Source organism: Budorcas taxicolor, chromosome 17, assembly GCF_023091745.1.
Source record: "Budorcas taxicolor isolate Tak-1 chromosome 17, Takin1.1, whole genome shotgun sequence".
NCBI lineage: Eukaryota > Metazoa > Chordata > Mammalia > Artiodactyla > Bovidae > Budorcas > Budorcas taxicolor.
The window spans coordinates 35,144,988-35,171,022 of NC_068926.1; the positions used below are offsets into that span (position 1 = coordinate 35,144,988).

Sequence of the window (26,035 nt, forward strand, 5' to 3'; positions counted from 1 at the left end):
GGTTGCCTATCTCCACTTCATTTACTTGTTTTGGGGGAGGGGGGGTGGTTATCTTGTCCCTTCCTCTGAGACGTACGTAACTTTCTGCTTTTTCATCCTGATTAACTTTCTTTAATGCGGTTTTTGTTTTAGCCCCTGTGAACTGTGGTTCTTCTGTCTTGCTCTGGTGGGCAGGGCCTTGCTCCGCAAATCTTTAATCCAATTAACTGCCGATGGGTGGGGTTGTGCTCCCTCCCTGTTAGTTGTTTGGCCTGAGGACACCCAGCCCTGGGGTCTAAGGGCTCTGTTTTTGCTATTGTTCAGTTGCCCAGTTCTGTCCGACTCTTTGCCACCCCATGAACTGCAGCGGGCCAGGCCTCCCTGTCCCACACCATCTCCCAGAGTTTGCCCAAGTTCATGTCCGTTGCATCAGTGGTGCCATCCAGCCATCTCATTCTCTGACACCTTCTTCTGCCCTCAATCTTTCCCAGCATCCAGGGTCTTTTCCAGTGAGTCGACTGTTCACATCAGGTGACCAAAATATTGTAGCTTCAGCATCAGTCCTTCCAATGAATATTCAGGGTTGATTTCCTTTAAGACAGACTGGTTTGATCTTCTTGCTGTCCAGGGGACTCTAAAGAGTCTTCTCCAGCACCACAGTTCAAAGGCATCAATTATTCTGCTCTCTACCTTCTCTATGCTCCAACTCTCACAATTATATGTGATCATTGGAAAGACCATAACCTTAACTATATGGACCTTTGTTAGCAAAGTGATGTCTTTGCTTTTCAACACAAGGCTTGTCTAGGCTTGTCATACCTTTCATGCCAAGAAGCACTTGTTTTCTGATTTCATGACCGCAGTCCCCATCCACAGTGATTTTAGAGCCCAAGAAGAGGACGTCAGTTACTTCTTCCATCTTTTCCCCTTCTATTTGCCATGAAGTGATGCGACTGAATGCCATGATCTTAGTTTTTTTATTATTTACTTTTAAGCTGACTTTTTCACTCTCCTGCTTCACCCTCATTGAGAGGTTCTGTAGTTCCTCTTTGCTTTCTGCTGTTAAGAGTCGTATCATCTGCATACATAAGGTTGTGATGTTTCTCCTGCCTATCTTGCTTCTAGGTTGTAACTCATCCAGCCTGGCATTTTTCATGATGTGCTCTGTGTATATGTTAAATAAACAGAGTAACAACAGACAGCCTTGTCGTACTCCTTTCTCAATCCTGAACTAGCCAGTTGTTCCATACAGGGTTCTAACTGATGCTTCTTGGCTTGCATACATGTTTCGCAGGAGACAGGTAAGAAGTCTAGTATTCCCATCTCTTTAAGATTTTTCCACAGTTTGTTATGATCCACACAGTGCAAAGCTTTAGTGTAGTTAATGAAACAGGTAGATGTTTTTCTGGGAATTCCTTTGCTTTCTCTATGATCCAGCAAATGTTGGCAATTTGATCTCTGGTTCCTCTGCCTTTTCTAAACCCAGCTTGGATATCTGGAAGTTCTTGGTTCATGTAATGCTGAAGCATACTATGCAAAATTTTAAGCATGATCTTAAATGGCAACCCACCCCAGTATTCTTGGCCTTGAAAATCCTATGGACAGAAGAGCTTGGCAGGTTACAGTCCATGGGGTTGCAGAGAGTCAGACATGACTGAGCAATTTGACTTTGCCTTACTTTACTAGCGTGGAAAATGAGTGCAATTGTCCAGTGGTTTGAACATTCTTTATTACTGTCCTTCTTGGGATTGGGATGAGGATTGGCCTTTTCCAGGCCTATAGCCATTGCTAGGTCTTCCAGATTTGTGGACATGTTGAGTGCAGCACTTTGATAGCATTATCTTTGGGGGTTTTAAATAGCTCTCCTGGAATTCCATCACATCCATTACTAACTTTATTGACAGTGGTGCTTTTTAAGGCCCACTTGACTTCACACTCCAGAATGTCTAGCTCTGGGTGAGTAACCATACCATCGTGGTTATCTGGTTAATTTTTGTACAGTTCTTTATGTATTCTTTCAGCTTCATTTAATCTCTTCAGCTTCTACTAGGTCGCTATTGTTTCTGTCCTTTATTGTGCCCATCTTTAGATGAATTGTTCTCTTGATATTTCCAGTTTTCCTGAAGCTCTAGTCTTTCCCATTCTGTTGTTTTCCTGTATTTCTTTGCATCATTCATTGAAGAAGGCCTTCTTGTCTCTCCTTGCTATTCTCTGCGTTTAGCTGGATGTACTTTTCCCTTTCTCCCTTGCTTTTCACTTTTCCTCTTCAGATAACCACTTTGCCTTATTGTTAGGGTCGGTTTGTTCACTGCCTTCTGTACTGTATTACAGACCTCTGTCCATAGTTCTTCAGGCATGCTTTTTACTGGATCTAATCCCTTGAATCTATTCATTACCTCCACTGCATATTCATAGGGGATTTAAGTTGTACCTGGCTAGCCTGGTGCTTTTCCCCACTTTCTATAGTTTAAGCCTGAATGTTGCTTTGAGCAGCTGATCTGAGCCACAGTCAGCTCCAGGTCTTGATTTTGCTGACTCTAAAGAGCTTCTCCATCTTTAGCTACAAAGGATGTAATCAATTTGATTTCAGTATTGACCGTTTGGTAATGTCCATTTGTAAAGTCGTCTCTTGTATTGTGGCAAAAGAATGTTTGCTATGACCCGTGCATTCTTTTGGCAGAATTCAGTTAGCCTTTGCCCTGCTTCATTTTGTGCTCCAAGACCAAATATCCCTGTTACTCCTGGTGTCTTGACTTCCTACTTTTGCATTCCAATCCCCAGTGATGAATAGAACGTTTTTTTGTGTGTTAATTCTAGGAGATCTTCCAAGTCTTCAGGGAACAGATCAACTTCAGCTTCTTTGGCACTGGTGGTAGGGGCATAGACTTGAATTACTGTGATGTTGAATGGCTTGCCTTGGAAACAAACCCAGGTCATTCTATGGTTTTTGAGGTTTCACCGAAGGACGGCATTTCGGATTCTTTTGTTGATTATGAGGACTGCTCCATTTCTTCTAAGGGATTCTTGCCCACAGTAGTAGATAAAATGGTCTTCTGAATTAACTTCGTCCATTCCCGTCCATTTTAGTTCATGGATTCCTAAGATGTCTGTGTGTACTCTAGCCATCTCCTGCTTGACCATGTCTAATTTACCTTGATTCATGGACCTAATATTCCAGGTTCCTATGCAATACTGTTCTTTGCAACATCAAATTTTACTTTCATCACCAGACACATCCACAACTGAGCATCATTTCCACTTTGGCCAAGCCACTTCATTCTTTCTGGGGCTATTAGTATATGTCCTCTGCTCTTTCCTAGTAGCATATTGGACACCTTCTGGCCTGGGGGACTAATCCTTTAGTGTCATATCTTTTTGTCTTTTTATACAGTTCATGAGGTTCTCACGGCAAGTATTCTGGGATGATTTGCCATTCCCTCCTCCAGTGGATCATGTTTTGTTAGGACTCTCCACTGTGACCCATCTGTCTTGGGTGGCCCTACATGGCATGGCTCATAGCTTCATTGAGTTACACAAGCCCCTTTGCCACAACAAGGCAGTGATCTGTGAAGGGCTCTGTAGTAGGGTTAATGGTGACCCCCAGGAGGGCTTAGGCCAAGGGGGACCTTTCATGACTACTACTGCCAGTGCTCCAGTCCTAGTGATGAGCCCCTGCCAACCCACACCTCCACAGGAGACCCTCCAACACTAGCAGGGGTTTTGGTCAGTATCCTGTGGAGTCACTGCTCCTTTCCTATGGGTCCTGGTGCAGGCAAGATTTTGTTTGTGCCCTGCAAGACTCGAGTCCTTGTTTCCCCCAGTCCTGTGGAAGTCCTGTAATCAAATCCCACTGGCCTTCAAGGTCAGATCCCCTGGAGATTCCCAGTCCCTTTTTCAGATCCCCTGGCTGGGAACCCTGAGGTGGGGTTCAGAACCTGTACAACAGTGGGAGAACTTCTTTGGTATTATTCTCCAGTTTGTGGATCACCCACCTGGTGGTCATGGGGCTTTATTTTATTGTGATTGTGCTCCTCCTACTGTCTCTCTGCAGCTGCTTCTTTGTCTTGGATGTGGGATATCTTTTGATGGGTTCCAGTATCCTCCTTTCAATGATTGTTCAACAGCTAGTTGCGATTTTGGTGTTCTCACAGGAGAAAATGAGCACCCATCCTTCTATTCTGCCATCTTAAACTGGAACTACCACATTTTTATTTGCTCATCTGTGGAAGGTATTTAGGTTGTTTCCATGACTAGGCTATTGTAAGTAATGCTGCTGTGAACATAAACATGGAAGTATCTTTTTGAATTTGCATTTTGCTGGATCACATGGTAATTCTATTTTTAGTTTTTTGAGGAACTTCCATTCTGTTTTCCATAGTGGCTCTACCAACTTATATTCCCAGCAATAGAGTAGAAAGGTCCCCTTTTCTCCACATCTCCTCCTGCATTTGTTATTTATATGGAGTTTTTAGCGGTGGCTATTTTGATTGCTGTGAAGTGGTACCTCATTGTAGTTTTAATCTGCACTTCTCTAGTAACTAGCAATGTTAAGCATCTTTTCATGTGCTTACTAGATGTCTGTATTTCTTCTCTGGAGAAATATCTATTTAGGTGTTATGTCCCTTTTTCAATTGGGTTGTTGATTTTGTGTTACTGAGTTGTACGAGTTGTTATATTTTGGAAATTAAGCCCTTGTAGGTCTCATCATTTTCAAATATTTTCTCCCATTCTGTAGATTGTCTTTTCATTTTGTTTATGGTTTTTCCTTTGCTCTGCAAAAGCTTCTGAGTTTCATTAGGTTCTATTTGTTTATTTTCTTTTCGTTTTCATTACGAGGTGGGTTAAAAAAGATCTTGCTGTGATTTGTGTCAGAGTGTTCTGCCTGTGTTTTCCCTTAAGAGTTTTATAGTATCTGGCCTTATATTTAGGTCTTTAATCCATTTTGAGCTTATTTTTCTGTGTGGTGTCATGGAGTATTCTAATTTCATTCTTCTACATGTAGCTGTCCAGTTTTCTGGGAACCACTGTCTTTTCTCCATTGTATATTCTTGCCTCCTTTATCATAGAGTGTGTGTATGTGTGCTTAGTCGTGTCCAAGTCTTTGCAGCCCCATGGAATGTAGCCTGCCAGACTCCTCTGTCCATGTAATTTTCAAGGCAAGATTGCTGGAGTGGGTTGCCATTGGCTATTCCAGGCCATATTCTGACCCAGGGATCAAACCCATGTCTCTTGCATCTCCTGCATTGACAGCTGTATTCTTTACCACTGCACCATGGGGGAAGCCCTTGTCATAATTAGGTGAACAGAAGTGTGTGGGTTTATCTCTGGACATTCTGTCCTGTTCCATTGACCTATATTTCTATTACTATGTCAGTCCCATACTGTTTTTAAATACTGATGTTAAATTGGATTGTTTACTTAATTTCTCTTTCCAGTCTTTCATTGTTAGCATATAGAAAGGCAACAGGTTTCAGTGTATTCATTTTGTATCCTGAAACTTTAATACTGAACTCATTGGTGAGCTCTAGTAGTTTTCCAGTAGCATTTTTAAGATTTTCTGTGTATCATGTCATCTGCAATCAGTGATAATTTTACTTCTTATTTCCAATTGAGATCCCTGTTAATTTTTTTTCTTCTCTGATTGCTGTAGTAGGACTTCATAAACTGTGTTGAATTATAGTGGTGAGAGTACACATCCTTGATGTTTCTGATCTTAGAAAAAATGTTTTCAGCTTTTTACTGTTGAGTATGATGTTAGCTGTGGGTTTGTCATATATTTCCTATATGCTGAGGTAGGTTCCCTCTGTGCCTACTTTCTAGAGTTTTGTTTTTGTGTGTGTGTGTGTGTTTTTTTCCCATAAATGAGTGTTTAAGTTTTCTACAAAAGCTTTTCTGCATCTATTGAGATGATCATATATTTTTATTCTTCAATTTGTTAATGTGATATATCACACTGATTGATTTGTAGATAATGACAAAATCTTGTATCCTTGAAATAAATACCACTTGATCATGATGTATGATCCTTTTAATATATTATAAAACTCAGATAGCTGGTATTATGTTGAGGATTTTTGTGTCTTTATTCATCAGTGATATTGACCTGTAATTTTCTTTTTTTGTGATATCATCTGATTTTGGTATCAGGGCTCATAGAATGAGTTTGGGAATGTTCCTTCCTCTGCAATTTTTGGGAATAATTTCAAAAGAGTGGGTGTTAACTCTTCTCTAAATGTTTGATAGAATGAGCCCGTGAAGCCTTCGGGTCCTGGACCTTTGTTTGTTGGGAGGTTTTTAATCACAGTTTCAATGTTTGTGAACAGTTTGTTTATATTTTGTGTTTCTTCCTGCTCAATTTTGGAAAATTATACCTAAGTGTTTTTCATTTCTTCTAGAATGTCTATTTTATTGGTATATATTTGCTTGTAGTAGTCTTTTATGATCCTTTGTATTTTTATGGTGTCTGTTGTAACTTGTTCTTTTTCATTTCTGTTATTATTGATTTGAGCCATTTCCCCTTTTTTCTTGATGAGTCTGGCTAAAGATTTATCAATTTAGTTAACTTTTCAAAGAACCAGGCTTTAGTTTCATTGATCTTTGCTGTTTTCTTTTGTCTCTATTTCATTTATTTCTGCTCTGATCTTTATGATTTCTTTTCTTCTCCTTTAGGTTTTATTTTTTCTTCTTTAGTTGATTTAAGTATAAGGCTAGGTTGTGAATTTGAGACTTTCTTGTTTCTGGAAGATTGTATTGCTATAAACTTCCCTCTTAGGACTACTTTTGCTGCATCCCATAGGTTTTGGATCATCATTTTTGTTTTTATTTATCTCTAGGCATTTTTTAATTGCTTCTTTGATTTCTTCAGTGATCCATTAGTTATTTAATAGCATACTGTTTAGCCTCCATGTGTTTCTTTTTTATAGTTTTTCCTGTACTTGATTTCTGACCTCATAGCATTGTGGTTGGAAAAGATACTTGATATGGTTTCAAGTTTTGTAAATTTACTGAGTCTTGCTTTTTGGTCCAAGATATCAATCCTGGAGAGCATTGTATGTGCCCTTGAGAAGCATATATATTTGCTGCTTTTGAATGGAATGCTCTATAAGTATCAGTTAAGACCATCAGGAATAATATGTCATTTAAGGCCTGTGTTTCCCTGTTGATTTTCTGTCTGGATGATCTTTCCATTGATGAAAGTGGGCTGTTAAAGTCCCCCACTATTGTATTACTGTTGATGTTGTCTTTTATGGCTATTGATATTTGCCTTGTATATTGAGGTGGTCCTATGTTCAGGACATATATTTATGATATACCTTCTTGGATTGATCCCTTTATCATTATGTACCATCTTTCTTTGTCTTTTGTAATAGACTTTATTTTAAACTATTTTGTCACTTAGCAGTGAATTTGAGATTTTTATTATTTCCAGGGGTAAGATTGTATTGCTATAAATGTCCCTCTTAAAACTGTTTTCGTTTTGCTTAGAACTCTTTGGCTCTCTTTAAATTCCATTTGCATGGAGTGGCAGTACAGAGCGTGATACAATTTTTTTTAACTTTTTTTTTTTTTTTAACTGTGTTGATTTAAAATATTGTTAGTTTCAGGTGTTAGTTGAATCCGAATATTGAGCAAAGAATATTTCAGAATATTGAGCAGAGTCCTTCTGCTAAATAGTAAATCCTTGTTGCTTATCTATTTCATGTGTAGTGTTTTGTGTCTATTAATCCCATACTCCTAGTTTATCACTCCCAATAATGTTCCCTTTTAGTAACTTTGTTACATGAATCTGTTTCTGTTTTGTATGTATAGATTCATGTCTATTATTTTTTAGATTCCACTGACAGTTATTATCTTATATTAGTCTTTCTCTGACTCACTTAACTAAGTATTCTTTAGATCCATCTATGGTACAGTTAGAACTGGACATGGAACAACAGACTGGTGCCAAATAGGAAAAGGAGTACGTCAAGGGTGTATATTGTCACCCTGCTTGTTGAATTTCTATGCAGAGTACGTCATGAGAAACACTGGACTGGAAGAAACAGAAGCTGGAATCAAGATTGCCAGGAGAAATATCAATAACCTCAGATATGCAGATGACACCACCCTTATGGCAGAAAGTGAAGAGGAATTAAAAAGCCTCTTGATGAAAGTGAAACTGGAGAGTGAAAAAGTTTTCTTAAAGCTCAACATTCAGAAAACGAAGATTATGGCATCCAGTCCCATCACTTCATGGGAAATAGATGGGGAAACAGTGGAAACAGTGTCAGACTTGATTTTTTGGGGCTCCAAAATCACTGCAGTTGGTGACTGCAGCCATGAAATTAAAAGATGCTTACTCCTTGGAAGAAAAGTTATGACCAACCTAGATAGTATATTCAAAAGCAGAGACATTACTTTGCCAACTAAGGTCCATCTAGTCAAGGCTATGGCTTTTCCAGTGGTCATGTATGGATGTGAGAGTTGGACTGTGAAGAAGGCTGAGCACCGAAGAATTGATGCTTTTGAACTGTGGTGTTGGAGAAGACTCTTGAGAGTCCCTTGGACTGCAAGGAGATCCACCCAGTCCATTCTGAAAGAGATCAGCCCTGGGATTTCTTTGGAAGGAATGATGCTAAAGCTGAAACGCCAGTACTTTGGCCACCACACGCGAAGAGTTGACTCATTGGAAAAGACTCTGATGCTGGGAGGGATTGGGGGCAGGAGGAGAAGGGGATGACAGAGGATGAGATGGCTGGATGGCATCACTGACTCGATGGACGTGAGTCTGAGTGAACTCTGGGAGTTGGTGATGGACAGGGAGGCCTGGCGTGCTGCAATTCATGAGGTCGCAAAAAGTCAGACACGACTGAGCGACTGAACTGAACTGATGTTGCTTCACATGGCATTATTTGATTCCTCTTTATGTCTGAGTAATATTCCATTGTAAATATATACCACAGCTTCTTAAGTCAGTGGTTTGTTTCTGAGAACATGGGTTGTTTCTGTGCCTTGGTTTTTGTGTATAGTAGTGCTGTGAACATTGTTGGATATGTATCTTTTTGAATTAGAGTTTATGTCTTTCTGGATATGTACCCAAGCTTTGGCCAGTGGCACTGTTGTAGCCACTGAGGTTTATCCAAGGTATGATTATTGCTAATTGGATATATAACCAGGAGTAGGATTATTGGATCATGTGGTTGTTCTATTTTCAGTTTTTTAAGGTACCTCCATATTTTTTCCCATAGTGGCTGCATCAGTTTACATTTCCACTAGCTATGTAGAAGGGTTCCCTTTTGTCCACATACTCTCCAACATTTATTGTTTGTAGACTTACTGCTGATGGCCATTCTGTCCAGTATGAGGTGATACCTCACTGTAATTTTGATTTACATTTCTCTAAGAGTTAGTGATGTTGCCTGTTGACCATTTGTCTGTCTTTGGAGAAATGACTCATATCTTCTACCCATTTTTCGATTGGTTTGTTTTTTTGTTATTGAGTTGTATGAGATGTTTATATATTTTGGAAATCAAGCCCTTGTCAGTCATACCATTTGCACATCTTTTCTCTCTGTCAGTATGTTCTCTTTCATTTTGTTTATGGATTCCTTTGCTGTTCTAAAGCTTTTACAAATTTGATTAAATCCTGTCTGTTTAATTTTGCTTTTTTATTTTTATTTCTTTTCAACACCAAAAACCTTTTCTATTAGGGTATAGCTAATTAACAGTGTTATGCTTTCAGGTGAACAGTGAATAAATATACATATATCCATTCTGCCCGAAACTCCCCTCCCCTCCAGACTGCCACATAACATTGAGCAGAATTCCATGTGCTATACAATAGATCTTTGTTGGTTATCCATTTTAAATATAGCAAATATAGCAGTATGTACTTGACCTTCCAGAGTCCCTCACTAACCCTTTCCCCTGGCAACCATAAGTTTGTTTTCTGTGATTCTCTTCTGTTTTCATTTCTGTCATTTCTTTTTAGATTCCCCATATAAGGATGTCATATGATATTTATCCTGTGTCTGACTGCACCCGGTATGACACTCTCTAGGTCCATACATGTTGCTCCAAAGTGTCTTATTTCATTCTTTTTAATGGCTGAGTAATATTCCATTATATATATGTACCACATCTTCTTTAGTCATTCCTCTGTCAATGTACATTTAGGTTGCGTCCATGTCTTGGCTATTATAAACAGTGCTGCAGTGAACATGGGAGTGCATGTATCTTTGGGGACCATGTCTTTCTCTGGATATATGCCCAGGAGTGGGATTACAGGGTCATATGGTAGCTCGATTTCTCCTAGAGAAGAAAATGGCAACCCACTCCAGTATTCTTGCCTAGAGAATCCTGTGGACAGAGGAACTTGGTAAGGTGCTGTCCATGGGGGTCACACAGAGTCAAACACAACTGAAGTGACTTAGCATTCATGCATGTGTTGGAGAAAGAAATGGCAACCCACTCCAGTATTCTTGCCTGGAGAATCGCAGGGACAGAGCCGCCTGGTGGGCTGCCATCAGTGGGGTCACACAGAGTTGGACACTTCTAAAGTGACTTAGCAGCGGCAGCAGCATACTGATCTCCATAGCGGCTGTACCAATTTACATTCCCACCAAAAGTGCAGAGAGTTCCCTTCTCCATGTTCTCTCCAGCATTTGTGCTTTGTGATTTCTTGATGCTTGATGGTAGCCATTCTGACCGGTGTGAAGTGATACCTCAGTATAGTTTTGACTTGCATTTCTCTAATAACTAACAGTGTTGCACAGCTTTTCATGTGCCTATTGGCCATCTGTATGTCCTCTTTAGAGAAATGTCTGTTCAAGTCTTCTAAACAAAAAAGAACAGATTGTTTGTTTTGATTTTACTAAGCTGTTTGTAAATTTTGGAGACTAATCCCTTATCAGTCACATCATTTCCAAATATTTTCTCCCAATCTGTGGTTGTCTTTTCATTTTGTTTATTGTTTCCTTTGCTGTGCAAAAGCTTTTGAGTTTAAGTAGCTCCCATTTGTTTATTTTTGCTTTTATTTCCATTATTCTGGGTGATGGATCAAAAAAAGATCTATTGCTATGATTTATATTAGAGAGTGTTCTACCTATGTTTTCCTCTAAGAGTTTTATAGTGCTCAGTCTCACATTTAGGTCTTTAATCCATTTTGAGCCTTTTTGTGTATGGAGTTAAAGAATGATCTAATTTCTTTTTTTTACACGTAGCCGTTCAGTTTTCCCAGCACCATTCGTTAAAGAGGCTGTCTTTCCAACTTTGTGTAACCTTGCCTCTCTTTGTCATAGATTAATTGACTATAGGTGTATATGCTTATTTCTCAATTTTCTGTCCTGTTTCATTTATCTCTATTTCTGTTTTGGGGCCAGTACCATACTGTTTTGATGACTGTCACTTTGTAGTTTAGTCTGAAGTCAGGGAACCTGATTCTTCCAACTCCTTTTTTCAAGATTGCTTTGGCTATTCAGGATTTTTGTGTCTCCATACAAGTTTGGAGGTTTTTTGTTCTAGTTCTGTGAAAAATGCCATTGGTAATTTGATAGGGATTACACTGAGTCTGGATTGCCTTGGGTAGTATAGTCATTTTGACAGTACTGATTTGTCCAATACAAAAACTTTTCATCTGTTTATGTCTTCAGTTTCTTTCACCAGCATTTTTTAATTTTGTCTTGGATAGGTTTATTTCTATGTTTTTTATTCTTTATGATGCAATGGTAAATGGAATTGCTTCTTGAATTTCTTTTTCTGATCTTTTGTGGTTTGTATATAGAAATGCAACAGATTTCTGTGTATTAATTTTGTAACCTGCAACTTTACCAACTTCATTGAGTTCTAGTAGTTTTCTGGTAGCTTTAGGATTTTTATGTATAGTATCATGTCAACTGCAAACAGTGACAGTTTAACTTTTTCTTTCCTAATTTGGATTCCTTTTCCTTTTTCTTCTCTGATACCTATAGCTAGGACTTCCAAAACTATGTTGAATAAAAGTGGTGAGAGTGGACATTCTTGTCTTGTTCCTGATCTTAGAGGAAACACTTTCAGCTTTTCACCACTGCATATGGTGATAGCTATATGTTTGTCATATATCAGCCTTTATTATGTTGAGCTATGTACCCTCTACGCCCACTTTCTGGAGAGTTTTGATCATAAATGGGTGTAGAGTTTTTTCAAAAGCTTTTTCTGCATCTATTGAAATGGTATGGTTTTTATTCTTCAATTTGTTGATATGGTATATCACATTGATTGATTTGCAGATGTTGAAAAATCCTTGCATCCCTGGGATGAATCCCACTTGATTATAGTATATGATCTTTTTATTGTTGGATACAAATTGCTAGCCTTTTGTTGAATTTTTACATCTATGTTCATCGGTGATATTGGCCTATAATTTTGCTTTTTATCTGTTATCTTTGTCTGGTTTTGGTATCAGGGAGATGGTGACCTCATAAAATGAGCTGGGAAGTTTTCCTCCCTCTGCAACTTTTTGGAACAGTTTCAGAAGGAGATGTGTTAACTCTTCTCTAAATGTTTGATAAAATTTGCCTGTGAAGCCATCAGGTCCTGGACATTTGTTTGTTGGAAGGTTTTTAATCATGACTTCAATTTCAGTGCTTGTGATTAGTCTGTTGATATTTTCTCTTTCTTCTTGGTTTCTGTCTAGGGAGACTGTTCCTTTCTGAGAATTTGTCCATTTCTTCCAGGTTGTCCGTTTTACTGGCCTGCAGTTGTTCATTGTAGTCTCTTATGACCCTTGGTATTTCTGTGGTCAGTTGTAACTTCTTTTTCATTCTTAATTTTACTGAGTCCTCTCTCTTTTTTCTTGATGAATCTGGCCAAAGATTTATCAATTTTATGTTTTCAAAGAACCAACTTTTAGTTTCATTGATCTTTGTGATTGTTTTCTTTGTCACTATTTCCTTTATTTCTGCTCTGATCTTTATGGTTTCCTTCCTTCTACTAAGTTTAGGTTTGGTTTGCTGTTCTTTTTCTAGTTGTTTTAGGTGTAAGGTTAGGTTGTTTATTGGAGATTTTTCTTGTTTCTTCAGGTAAGACTGTATTGTTATAAACTTCCCTTTTAGAACTGTTTTTGCTGCGTCCCGTAAATTTTGGACCATTGCTTTCGTTTTCCTTTGTCTCTAGGCATTCTTTCATTTCTTCAGTGATTCAGTGGTTGTTTAGTGTCATATTGTTTAGGCGCTACATGTTTGTGTTTCTTAGAGGTGTTTTTCCTTGTAGTTTATTTCTAATCTCATGCCGTTGTGAGAAAAGATGCTTGATATGGTTTTGATTTCAAATTTATCAGGGCTCACCTTGTGACCCAGCATGTGGTCAATCCTGGAGAATGTTCCATGTGCACTTGAGAAAAATATGTAGTCTGCTTTTGGATGGAATGCTCTATAAATATCAATTAAGGCCATTTTGTCTAAAGTATCATTTAAGGCCTGCGTTTCCTTATTGATTTTCTGTCTGGTTGATCTGTCCATTAATGAAAGTGGGGCATAAAAGTCCCCTACTATTATTGTGTTACTGTCAATTTCTCCCTTTATTAGTTTTCTCTTACATACTGAGGTGTTCCTATGTGTGTATGTATTTATAATTGTTATATCATCTTAGATTGAACACTTGGTCATTATCTATTGTCTTTCTTTGTCTCTTATAACAGCTTTGTTTTAAAGTCTATTTTGTCTGATAGGAGTATTGCTACTCCAGCTTTATTATGATTTCCAAATGTTTGAAATACCTTCTCCCATCCCCCTACTTTCAGTCAGTAACTGTCTGTAGGTGTGAGGGGGGTCTCTTGCAGACAACATGTATATTGTTCTTATTTTTATATCCACCCAGCCAATCTATGTCTCTTGGTTGGTGCATTTATTCTATTTACATTTAAGATAATTATTGATATGTATGGAGGAGCCTAGTAGGCTATAGTCCATGGGGTCGCTAAGAGTCAGACACGACTGAGTGACTTCACTTTCTCGTGCACTGGAGAAGGAAATGGCAACCCACTCCAGTGTTCCTGCCTGGAAAATCCCAGGGATGGGGGAGCCTGGTGGGCTGTCGTCTATGGGGTCGCACAGAGTCGGACACGACTGAAGCGACTTAGCAGCAGCAGCAGCATGCTCCTATTACCATTTTCTTAGTTGTGTTTATTTTTTGTAGCTTTTTTTTTCCTCTGTGTTTCCTGCCTAAAGAAGTTCCTTTAGCATTTGTTGTAAAACTAGTTTGGTGCCGAATTCTCTGACCTTTGGCTTGTCTGGAAAGCTTTTGATTTCTTCATCAAATCTGAAGGAGGGGATTTCTGGGTAGAGTATTCTTGTTTATGGGTTCTTCCTTTTCATCACTTGCCATTCCTTTCTGGCCTGTAAAATTTCTGTTGAGAAATCAACTGAAACCTTATGGGTTTTCCCTTGTATGTTATTTGTCTTTTTTCCCTTGTTACTGTTAATATTTTATCTTTGTCTTTAATTTTTATTAGTTTGATTACTGTGTATCTTGGTGTGTTCCTCCTTGGGTTTATCCTGCCAGGGACTCTCTGTGCTTCCTGGACTGGGTTGACTATTTCCTTTCTCATGGTGGGGAAGTTTTCAGCTATTATTTCTTCAAATATTTTCTCAGGTCCTTTCTCTTTCTCTCACTCTCTTTTTTTTCTCTTTCTCTCCTTCTTTCTCTTTCTGGGACCCCTATAATGTGAATATTGATCGTATTTAATGTTGTTCCAGAGGTCTCTTAGGCTGTATTAATTTTTTTTCATTATTTTTTCTATATTCTGTTTTGTGGCATTGATTTCCATCATTCTGTCCTCCAGGTCATTTATCCATTCTTCTGCCTCAGTTATTCATTCCTTCTAGTGTATTGTTCATCTCTGTTTGTTCTTTAGTTCTTCTACTGCTGCTGCTAAGTTGCTTCAGTCGTTTCCGACTCTGTGCAACCCCATAGACGACAGCCCACCAGGCTCCCCCATCCCTGGGATTCTCCAGGCAAGAACACTGGAGGGTTGCCATTTCCTTCTCCAATGCATGAAAGTGAAAAGTGAAAGTGAAGTTGCTCATTCATGTCCGACTCTTTGTTGCATCTTTTCCATTCTTTTTTCTGAGATCCTAGATTATCTTCACTATAATTATTCTCAATTCTTCTAGGTAGTTACTTATCTCTTCATTTAGTTCTTTTTCTGGGGACTTATCTTGTTCCTTTCTTGGCAAAACTCTATTAGTCTTTGCCCTGCTTCATTCCGCATTCCAAGGCCAAATTTGCCTGTTACCAGGTGTTTCTTGACTTCCTACTTTTGCATTCCAGTCCCCTATAATGAAAAGGACATCTTTTTTGGGTGTTAGTTCTAAAAGGTCTTGTAGGTCTTCATAAAACTGTTCAACTTCAGCTTCTTCAGCATTACTGGTTGGGGCATAGACTTGGATAACTGTGATATTGAATGGTTTGCCTTGACTAATAAGAGTTTTGCCAAGAAAATGCACTGGTCATAGCAAACACCGTCTTCCAACAACACAAGAGAAGACTCTACACATGGACATCACCAGATGGTCAACACCGAAATCAGATTGATTATATTCTCTGCAGCCAAAGATGGAGAAGCTCTATACAGTCAACAAAAACAAGACCAGGAGCTGACTGTGGCTCAGATCATGAACTCCTTATTACCAAATTCAGGCTTAAATTGAAGAAAGTAGGGAAAACTGCTAGACCATTCAGGTATGACCTAAATCAAATCCCTTATGATTATACAGTGGAAGTGAGAAATAGATTTAAGGGTCTAGATCTGATAGATAGAGTGCCTGATGAACTATGGAATGAGGTTCATGACATTGTACAGGAGACAGGGATCAAGACCATCCCCATGGAAAAGAAATGCAAAAAAGCAAAATGGCTGTCTGGGGAGGCCTTACAAATAGCTGTGAAAAGAAGAGAGACAAAAAGCAAAGGAGAAAAGGAAAGATATAAGCATCTGAATGCAGAGTTCCAAAGAATTGCAAGAAGAGATAAGAAAGCCTTCTTCAGCGATCAGTGCAAAGAAATCGAGGAAAACAACAGAATGGGAAAGACTAGAGATCTCTTCAAGAAAATTAGAGATACCAAGGGAACATTTCATGCAAAGATGAGCTCAATAAAGGACAGAAATGGTATGGACCTAACAGAAGCAGAAGATATTAAGAAGAGGTGGCAAGAACACAGAAGAACTGGACAAAAAAGATCTTCACAAACCAGATAATCATGATGATGTGATCACTCATCTAGAGCCAGACATCCTGGAATGTGAAGTCAAGAGGACCTTAGAAAGCATCACTACGAACAAAGCTAGTGGAGGTGATGGAATTCCAGTGGAGCTATTTCAAATCCTGAAAGATGATGCTGTGAAAGTGCTGCACTCAATATGCCAGCAAATTTGGAAAACTCAGCAGTGGCCACAGGACTGGAAAAGGTCCGTTTTCATTCCAATCCCAAAGAAAGGCAACGCCAAAGAATGCTCAAACTACCGCACAATTGCACTCATCTCACATGCTAGTAAAGTAATGCTCAAAATTCTCCAAGCCCGGCTTCAGCAATACGTGAACCGTGAACTTCCAGATGTTCAAGCTGGTTTTAGAAAAGGCAGAGGAACCAGAGATCAAATTGCCAACATCCGCTGGATCATGGAAAAAGCAAGAGAGTTCCAGAAAAACATCTATTTCTGCTTTACTGACTATGCCAAAGCCTTTGACTGTGTGGATCACAATAAACTGTGGAAAATTCTGAAAGAGATGGGAAGACCAGACCACCTGACCTGGCTCTTGAGAAATCTGTATGCAGGTCAGGAAGCAACAGTTAGAACTGGACATGGAACAACAGACTGGTGCCAAATAGGAAAAGGAGTCCGTCAAGGCTGTATATTGTCACCCTGCTTATTGAACTTCTATGCAGGGTACATCATGAGAAATGCTGAACTGGAAGAAACACAAGCTGGAATCAAGATTGCCAGGAGAAATATCAGTCACCTCAGATATGCAGATGACACCACCCTTATGGCAGAAAGTGAAGAGGAGCTAAAAAGCCTCTTGATGAAAGTGAAAGAGGAGAGCGAAAAAGTTTTCTTAAAGCTCAACATTCAGAAAACGAAGATCATGGCTTCTGGTCCCATCACTTCATGGGAAGTAGACGGGGAAACAGTGGAAACAGTGTCAGACTTTATTTTGGGGGGCTCCAAAATCACTGCAGATGGTGACTGCAGCCATGAAATCAAAAGACGCTTACTCCTTGGAAGAAAAGTTATGACCATCCTAGATAGCATATTAAAAACCAGAGACGTTACTTTGCCAACTAAGTTCCGTCTAGTCAAGGCTATGGTTTTTCCTGTGGTCATGTATGGATGTGAGAGTTGGACTGTGAAGAAGGCTGAGTGCTGAAGAATTGATGCATTTGAACTCTGGCGTTGGAGAAGACTCCTGAGAGTCCCTTGGACTGCAAGGAGATCCAACCAGTCCATTCTGAAGGAGATCAACCCTGGGATTTTTTTGGAAGGAATGATGCTGAAGCTGAAACTCCAGTACTTTGGCCACCTCATGAGAAGAGTTGACTCATTGGAAAAGACTCTGATGCTGGGAGGGATTGAGGGCAGTAGGAGGAGGGGACGACCGAGGATGGGATGGCTGGATGGCATCACGGACTTGATGGACATGAGTCTGAGTGAACTCCAGGAGATGGTGATAGACAGGGAGGCCTGGCGTGCTGCGATTCATAGGGTCGCAAAGCGTCGGACACGACTGAGAGACTGAAGTGTGTGAAGTGAGTATCTTGTTCCTTCATCTGGGACACAATTCTGTGTCTTTTCATTTTGGTTAGCTTTCTGTTATTGTGGTATTAGTTCTCGCCTGCTGGGATTGTAGTTCTTATTTCTTCTGTTTTCCCTTTGTTGATAGAGGATAAGAAGCTTATGTAAGCTTTTTGATGGGAGAGACTGGCTGTGGGGAAGACTGGGTCTTGCTCTGGTGGGCAGGGCTGTGCTCAGTAAAACTTTAATCCAGTCATCTGCTGAGGGGTGGGGCTGTGCTCCCTTCCTGTTAGTTGTTTGGCATGAGGTAACCGAGTCCTAGAGTCTACAGACTATTGTAGGGCTATTGGCAACCTCCTGGAGAACTCACAAATCTCCCAGGACTGCTGTTGCCAGTGCCTCTGTCCCCATAGTGCACCACTGCTGTCCCATGCCTCTGGAGGAGACCCTCAAACACTCATAGTAAGGTCTGGCTCAGTCTCCTTTTGGGTCTCCTTTTCTCTGTGTCCTGGTGTGGACAAGATTTTGTTTTTACCCTCCAAGAGTCTATATCCCCTAATCCTGTGGAATTTCTATAATCAAATCCCACTGGCCTTCAAAGTCAGATACCCTGGAAATTCCCAGTCCCTTGGCCAGATCCCCAGGCTAGGAAGCTGGATGTGGGGACTAGAACCTTCATACCTAGAACTTCTTTGATATTATTGTTCTCCAGTTTGTGGTCCCCCATGTAGCATGTATAGCATTTGATTTTATTGTAATTGTGTCCCTCATACTGTTCCATTGTGGCTTCTCTTTTGTCCTTGATGTGAGGTATCTGTTTTGGTGGGTTCCATTGTCTTATCAATGGTGGTTCTACAGCTAGGTGCAATTTTGCTGCTCTGGCAGAAGATGAACACATGTCCTTCTTGAAACAATTAATTTTGCTTTTATTTCTTTAGCCTTGGGATGCTTGCTTAAGAAAATATTGCTAAGATTTATGTCAGAGAATGTTTTCCCTGTGTTATTTCTGAGAAGTTTTATGAAACTCCTCTTATTTTTTTTATTTTCATAAAAATCTTATGTTTATTTTCATGTATGGTGTGCGGGTATGTTCTAACATCACTGATCTACATGCTTTCCAGCTTTCCAAACACTACTTGCTAAAGACACTGTCTTTTCTACATTGTGTATTCTTTCCACTTTTTTCACAGATAAATCTGCCATTTCTGAACTCGCTATTCTGTTACACTGATCAGTAATTCTGATTTTGTGCCACTACTGTGCTGTTTTGATTACTGTAGCTTTGTACTGTTGTCTAAAGTCTGAAAGGGATATGCCTTCAACTTTGTTCTTTTTCCTCAGGATTGCTTTGGCAATTCTAGGTCTTCTGTGGTACCATATAAATGTGAGGGTTATTCTATTTCTGAGAAGAATATCATGGGTGATTTGATAGGGATCATGTTAAATCTTTGATTGCTTTTGTTATTGTGGCCTTTTGAACTGTGTTAATTCTTACAATCCAAGAGCATGGGTTACCTTCCATTTCCCTGGTTATCTTCAATTTCCTTTATAAGTTCTATAATTCTCAGAGTTTAAATCTTTCACTTCCTTGGTTAGGTTTATTTCTAGGGTTTGGTTGGTTTTTTTTTAATGTTATTTAAAATGAGATAGTACATTTGCTTTCTGACATTCCATTTTTATTCTAAAGAAATACAACCGTTTTCTATATACTGATGTTGTATCTCACTACCTTGCTGAATTCATTTATCAGTTCTAATAGGTTTTTTTGTTCAGTTTCTCAAGAGAAAGAATATTTCTCTTAATTTAATTGAAGTATATTTGACTCATAATATTCAGTTAATTTCTACTGCACAGCAAAGTGACTGAATTATATCTATTTTTACTATTCTTTTACATTCTGATTTATTATAGGATATTAACATAGGTCTCTGTGCCACACAGTAGAACCTTGCTGCTTATCCATTCCCAGTATTAAAGCCTACATCTGCTACCCCCAACCTCCCACTCCATCCTTTCCCTGTCCCTCTCACAGCCACCAGTCTGTTCTGTATCTGTGATTCTGTTTCACAGATAGATTCATTTCTATATTTTGGAATCCAGATATAAGTGATGCCATGTGTTATTTTTCTTTCTCTTACTTGCTTCACATAGTATGATAATCTCTAGTTGCATCCATGTTGTTGCAGATGGCATTATTTCATTCTTGTTTATGGCTGAGTAGTAGTCTATTGTGTATATGTACCACATTTTTATCCATGCATCTGTGGATGACTATTTGGATTGCTGCCATGACTTTGCTATGTGACATAGGGGTGCGTGTGTGTATCTTTTTGGGTGAGAGTTTTGTCTGGGTATATGGGATTGTTGGATCATATGGTAATCTGTTTTTAGTTTTCTGAGGAACCTCCATCCTGTTTTCCATACTGGCTGTACCAGTTTATATTCCCAGCCAGAGTTTAGGAAGGTTCCCTTTTCTTCACATCTCATCCAGCATTTGTTATTAAAATTTGGAGAGTTTTTAATGGTGACTATTGTAAATTTGATTTACATTTCTCTAATGGATAGCAATGTTGAGCATCTTTGCCTGTGACTTTTGGCCATTTTGTATTTCTTATTTGGAGAAATATCTGTTTAGGTCTTCTGTCCATTTTTCAACTGGATTTTTGTTTTTCTGTTGTTGAGTTGTATGAGCTGTTTTTATATTTTGCCCTTGTCAGTCACATAATTTTTAAATATTTTCTCCCATTCTGTAGTTTGTCTTTTTGTTTATGTTTTCCTTTGCTGTTTAAATATTTGTTTCATTAGGTCCTATTTGTTTATTTTTGTTATTTCTATTCCCTCAGGAGACTGACCCAAGAAAACATTGGCATGATTTATGTCAGAGAATGTTTTCCCTGTGATCTCTTCTAGTTTTACACTGTCATATCTTATATTTAAATCTTTAAGCCATTTTGCATTTATGTTTGTGTATGGTGAAAGGGTGTGTCTAACTTCATTAGTTTATGTGGTGTTGTCCAACTTTTCCAATATTACTTGCTGAAGAGACTTCCCCCCCATCATATATTCTTTTCTCTTTTATTAAAGATTGACTGTCGGTGTGTGGGTTTATTCCTGGGTGCTCTGTTCTGTTGCATTGATCTGTCTGTTTTTATGCCAATAGCGTGCTGTTTCGATCACTGAAACTTTGTAATATTATCTGAAGTCTGGGAGGGTTATGCCCCCTGCTTTGTTCTTTTTTCCGAAGGCTTGGCTTTGGCAATTCTGGGTCTTTTAGGAATCCTAATTAAATTTTAGGCTTATTCTAGTTTTGTGAAAAATGTCATATGTAATTTAACAAGGATTGGATTGAATCTATAGATTGCTTTGGGTAGTGTGGGCATTTTACCAATATGAATACTTCCAATCGAAGTGCATGGAATATCTTTCCATTTCTTTAAATCATCTTCACTTTCCTTTATTATTGTCTTAAACTTTCACCTCCTTGGTTAGCTATATTCCTAAGTACTTTATTTTGGGGGTACAATTTTGAAAAGTTTTTTTTTACATTCCCTTTATGATATTTTATTGTTAAAGAAATGCAGCCAGATTCTGTTAATCTTATATCCTGCTACCTTGCTGAATTCATTTATCAGCTCTGGTAGTTTTTGAGTGGCGTCTCTAGGGCTTTCTGTATACAGTAAGTCCCCTACATATGAACCTTCAAGTTGCATATGTTCAAAGATGTGAATGAGCTTTACGTCAATGTCAAGCATGAGTGAAACTGCAACTTGGCCATCTGTCTCTTATTTCTGACAATCCTTCAGCTCTATCAACTCCCACCTCCTCTCACTCCTCCAGTCAGTAAGTCTTGCCTGTTCACTGGATGCCAGCCTGTGTATGTCAGCTGTTGAACTGTACTATCCTTTTCATTGGTAGTATACTGTAAGATGAAAAATGTTTTATTTTTGTGTTCATTTTTTATGTATTATTTGTATGACAAGAATTATAAACCTTATAATACTATACAGCTGATTGTATTAGTTGAATACCTACACTGATTTTGTTGACTTACGAAAAATTGGACTTACAAATGTGCTCTCAGAATAGAACTCAAACTCTTTCATATGTAGGGGACTTGATGTGTAGAATCATATCAACTACATATAATAAGAGAAATACCTCTTCCCTTCCAATTTGGATACCTTTTCTTTTTCTGATTGCTGTGGCTATGACTTCCAATACTCTGTTTAATAGAAGAGATGATAGTGGTCAGCCTTCTTTTTTAAAAAAAGTTTCTATTTTTATTCTAGTATAGTTAATTTACAATTTTGTGTTCATTTCAGGTATACAACTGAGTCCATTAAACATATATGTATATCCATTCTTTCTTAGGTTCTTTTCCCATATAGGTGGTTACAGAATACTGAGTAGTATGTTGTGCTATAAGGCAGATCCCTGCTGATTATGTTTTATATATAGCACTGTGTACACATTAATCTCTAACTTCTCAAATGTATCCCTTCACTTCACATTTACCCCCACCTTGGCAATTAGAAGTCTATTGTGGGTCTGTGGGTCTGTTTTTGTTTTGCCGATAAGTTTATTTATATCATTGGTTCTACATATAAATGACATCATATTTGTTTTTCTCTATTTGACTTACTTCACTTGGTATAATTATCCATGGGTCCATCTGTGTTTTTTGGCATTGTTTCATTTTTTCTTTTATGGCTGAGTAATAAGGATCATGACATTGTACAGGAGACCGGGATCAAGACCATCCCCATGGAAAAGAAATGCAAAAAAGCAAAATGGCTCTCTGGGGAGGCCTTACAAATAGCTGTGAAAAGAAGAGAAGTGAAAAGCAAAGGAGAAAAGGAAAGATATAAGCATCTGAATGCAGAGTTCCAAAGAATAGCAAGAAGAGATAAAGCCTTCTTCAGCGATCAATGCAAAGAAATAGAGGAAAACAACAGAATGGGAAAGACTAGAGATCTCTTCAAGAAAATTAGAGATACCAAGGGAACATTTCATGCAAAGATGGGCTCAATAAAGGACAGAAATGGTATGGACCTAACAGAAGCAGAAGATATTAAGAAAAGGTGGCAAGAACACACAGAACTGTACACAAAAGATCTTCACAAACCAGATAATAACAATGGTGTGATCACTCATCTAGAGCAGAACATCCTGGAATGTGAAGTCAAGTGGGCCTTAGAAAGCATCACTACGAACAAAGCTAGTGGAGGTGATGGAATTCCAGTGGAGCTATTTCAAATCCTGAAAGATGATGCTGTGAAAGTGCTGCACTCAATATGCCAGCAAATTTGGAAAACTCAGCAGTGGCCACAGGACTGGAAAAGGTCCGTTTTCATTCCAATCCCAAAGAAAGGCAACGCCAAAGAATGCTCAAACTACCACACAGTTGCACTCATCTCACATGCTAGTAAAGTAATGCTCAAAATTCTCCAAGCCCGGCTTCAGCAATACGTGAACCGTGAACTTCCAGATGTTCAAGCTGGTTTTAGAAAAGGCAGAGGAACCAGAGATCAAATTGCCAGCATCCGCTGGATCATGGAAAAAGCAAGAGAGTTCCAGAAAAACATCTATTTCTGCTTTATTGACTATGGCAAAGCCTTTGACTGTGTGGATCACAACAAACTGTGGAAAATTCTGAAAGAGATGGGAATACCAGACCACCTGACCTACCTCTTGAGAAACCTGTATATAGGTCAGGAAGCAACAGTTAGAATTAGACATGGAACAACAGGCTGGTGCCAAATAGGAAAAGGAGTCCGTCAAGGCTGTATATTGTCACCCTGCTTATTGAACTTCTATGCAGGGTACATCATGAGAAACGCTGGACTGGAAGAAACAGAAGCTGGAATCAAGATTGCCAGGAGAAATATCAATAACCTCAGATATGCAGATGACACCACCCTTATGGCAGAAAGTGAAGAGGAACTAAAAAGCCTCTTGATGAAAGTGAAAGAGGAGAGTGAAAAAGTTGGCTTAAAGCTCAACATTCAGAAAACGAAGATCGTGGCATCTGGTCCCATCACTTCATAAGAAATAGTTGAGGAAACAGTGCAAACAGTGTCACACTTTATTTTTTTGGGCTCCAAAATCACTGCAGATGGTGACTGCAGCCATGAAATTAAAAGACGCTTACTCCTTGGAAGAAACACTCCAGACAGTGGGCATGGAGCTTTCCCAACCTAGATAGCATATTCAAAAGCAGAGACATTACTTTATGACCAACCTGGATAGCATATTCAAAAGCAGAGACATTACTTTGCCCACTAAGGTCCATCTAGTCAAGGCTGTGGTTTTTCCAGTAGTCATGTATGGATGTGAGAGTTGGACTGTGAAGAAGGCTGGGCGCCAAAGAATTGATGCTTTTGAACTGTGGTGTTGGTTGGAGAAGACTCTTGAGAGTCCCTTGGACTGCAAGGAGATCCACCCAATCCATTCTGAAAGAGATCAGCCCTGGGATTTCTTTGGAAGGAATGATGCTAAAGCTGAAACTCCAGTGCTTTGGACACCTCATGTGAAGAGTTGACTCACTGGAAAAGACTCTGCTCTGGGTTTTTTCATTGTTTTCAGTCACTTAGTCATGTCAAACTCTTTGAGTCCCCATGGACTGCAGCACACCAGGCTTCCCTGTCCTTCACCATCTCCTGGATCTTGCTCAAACTCATGTCCATCGAGGCGGTGGTGCCATCGAACCATCTCATCCTCTGGAGAAAGGAGTTTGACAGGGGTTTGTCATAAATGGCCTTTATTATGTTGCAGTAAGTTCCCTAGCTCCATGCCCACTTTCTGGAGTGTTTATTATAAATGGATGTTGAATTTGATCAAAAGTGTTTTCTGCATCTCTTAAGATGATGCTTATTTTTCAGTCTGTTAATATGGTGTATCACACTGATTGATTTGCACATATTGAACAATCTTTGCATCTCTGGAGTAAATCTCTCTTGATCCTGGTGTATAATCCTTTTAATCCACTGTTGGATTCGGTTTGCTAGTATTTTGTTGAGGATTTTTGTGTCTATGTTCATTAGTGCTATTGGCCTGTAAAAGTTTTTTTGTGGTATCTTTGGTTTTGGTATCGGTGATGATGGCTATGTAGAATGAGCTTGGGATTATTATTTACTCTGCATTTTTGAGAAGAGTTTGAGAACAAGTGTTAACTATTCTCTAGGTGTTTGATAGAATTCACCTGTGAAGCCATCTGATCCTGAACTTTTGTTTGTTGGTAGATTTTTAATCATAATTTTAATTTCAGTCCTTGTGATTGGTCTGTTTATATTTTTCATTTCATCCTGGTTCAGTCTTGGACAGTTATACTTTTGTAAGAATTTGTCCATTTCTTCTAGGTTGTCCATTTTATTGGCGTATAGTTGCTTGTAGTAGCCTCTTATGATCCTTTGTATTTCTGTGATGTCCATTGTAACTTCTGCTTTTTATTTCTAATTGTATTGATTTGAGACCTTTCCCTTTCTTGATGTGTCTGGCTAAAGGTTTCATCAGTTTATTTTCGCAGAGAACCAGATTTTAGTTTCACTGATGTTTGATGTTTTTTCCTTTGTCTCTGTTTCACTTATTTCTGCTCTGATCCTTATACTTTCTTTCCTTCTACTAACTTTGGCTTTTGTTTGTTCTTTCTCTAGTTGTTTTAAGTGTAAGGTTGTTTACTTGAGATTTTTCTTGTTTCCTGAGGTAAGATTGTATTGCTATAAACTTGCCTCTTAGAACTGCTTTTGTCGTGTCCCATAGGTTATGGATTGCCTTGTTTTCATAGCCATCTGTCTCTACGTTCTTTATTCTCCATTTCCTCTTTGATTTCTTCAGTGATCCTTGGTTATTTAGTGGCATGCTTTTTAGCCTCCATATATTGGTGTTTTTTACAGTTTTTTTTTTCCCCAGTAGTTGATTCCCAATCTCATAGTGTTGTGATCAGGAAAGATGCTTGGTATGACTTCAGTTTTCTTAAATTTACCAGGGCTTTATTTGTGGCCCAGCATGTCATCTATCCTGGAGAATGTTTCATGTGCTCTTGAGGATAAAATGTATTCTGCTTCTTTCATATGGAATGTCCTGAACATATCAGTCAAGTCTGTATGGTCTAATGTGTCATTTAAGGCTTGTGTTTCCTTACTAATTTTCTTCCTGATGATCTGTCCATTGGCTGTTAGTGGGGTATTAATTTTCCCCACTATTGTGTTACCATTGATTTCCCCTTTTATGGCGGTTACCATTTGCCTTATATATTGAGATGCTACTATGTTGGGTGCATACATATTTACAACTGTGTATCTTCTTGGG

The 26,035-nt window shown here is 38.8% G+C and overlaps 1 protein-coding gene across 1 annotated transcript in view; it reads left to right on the forward strand.

Moving 5' to 3' along the window:
* The window catches only part of NUDT6 (nudix hydrolase 6), a 58,054-nt gene that overhangs the window by 14,886 nt on the left and 17,133 nt on the right, over positions 1–26,035 (forward strand). The gene's annotated exons all lie outside the window — the stretch shown is intronic.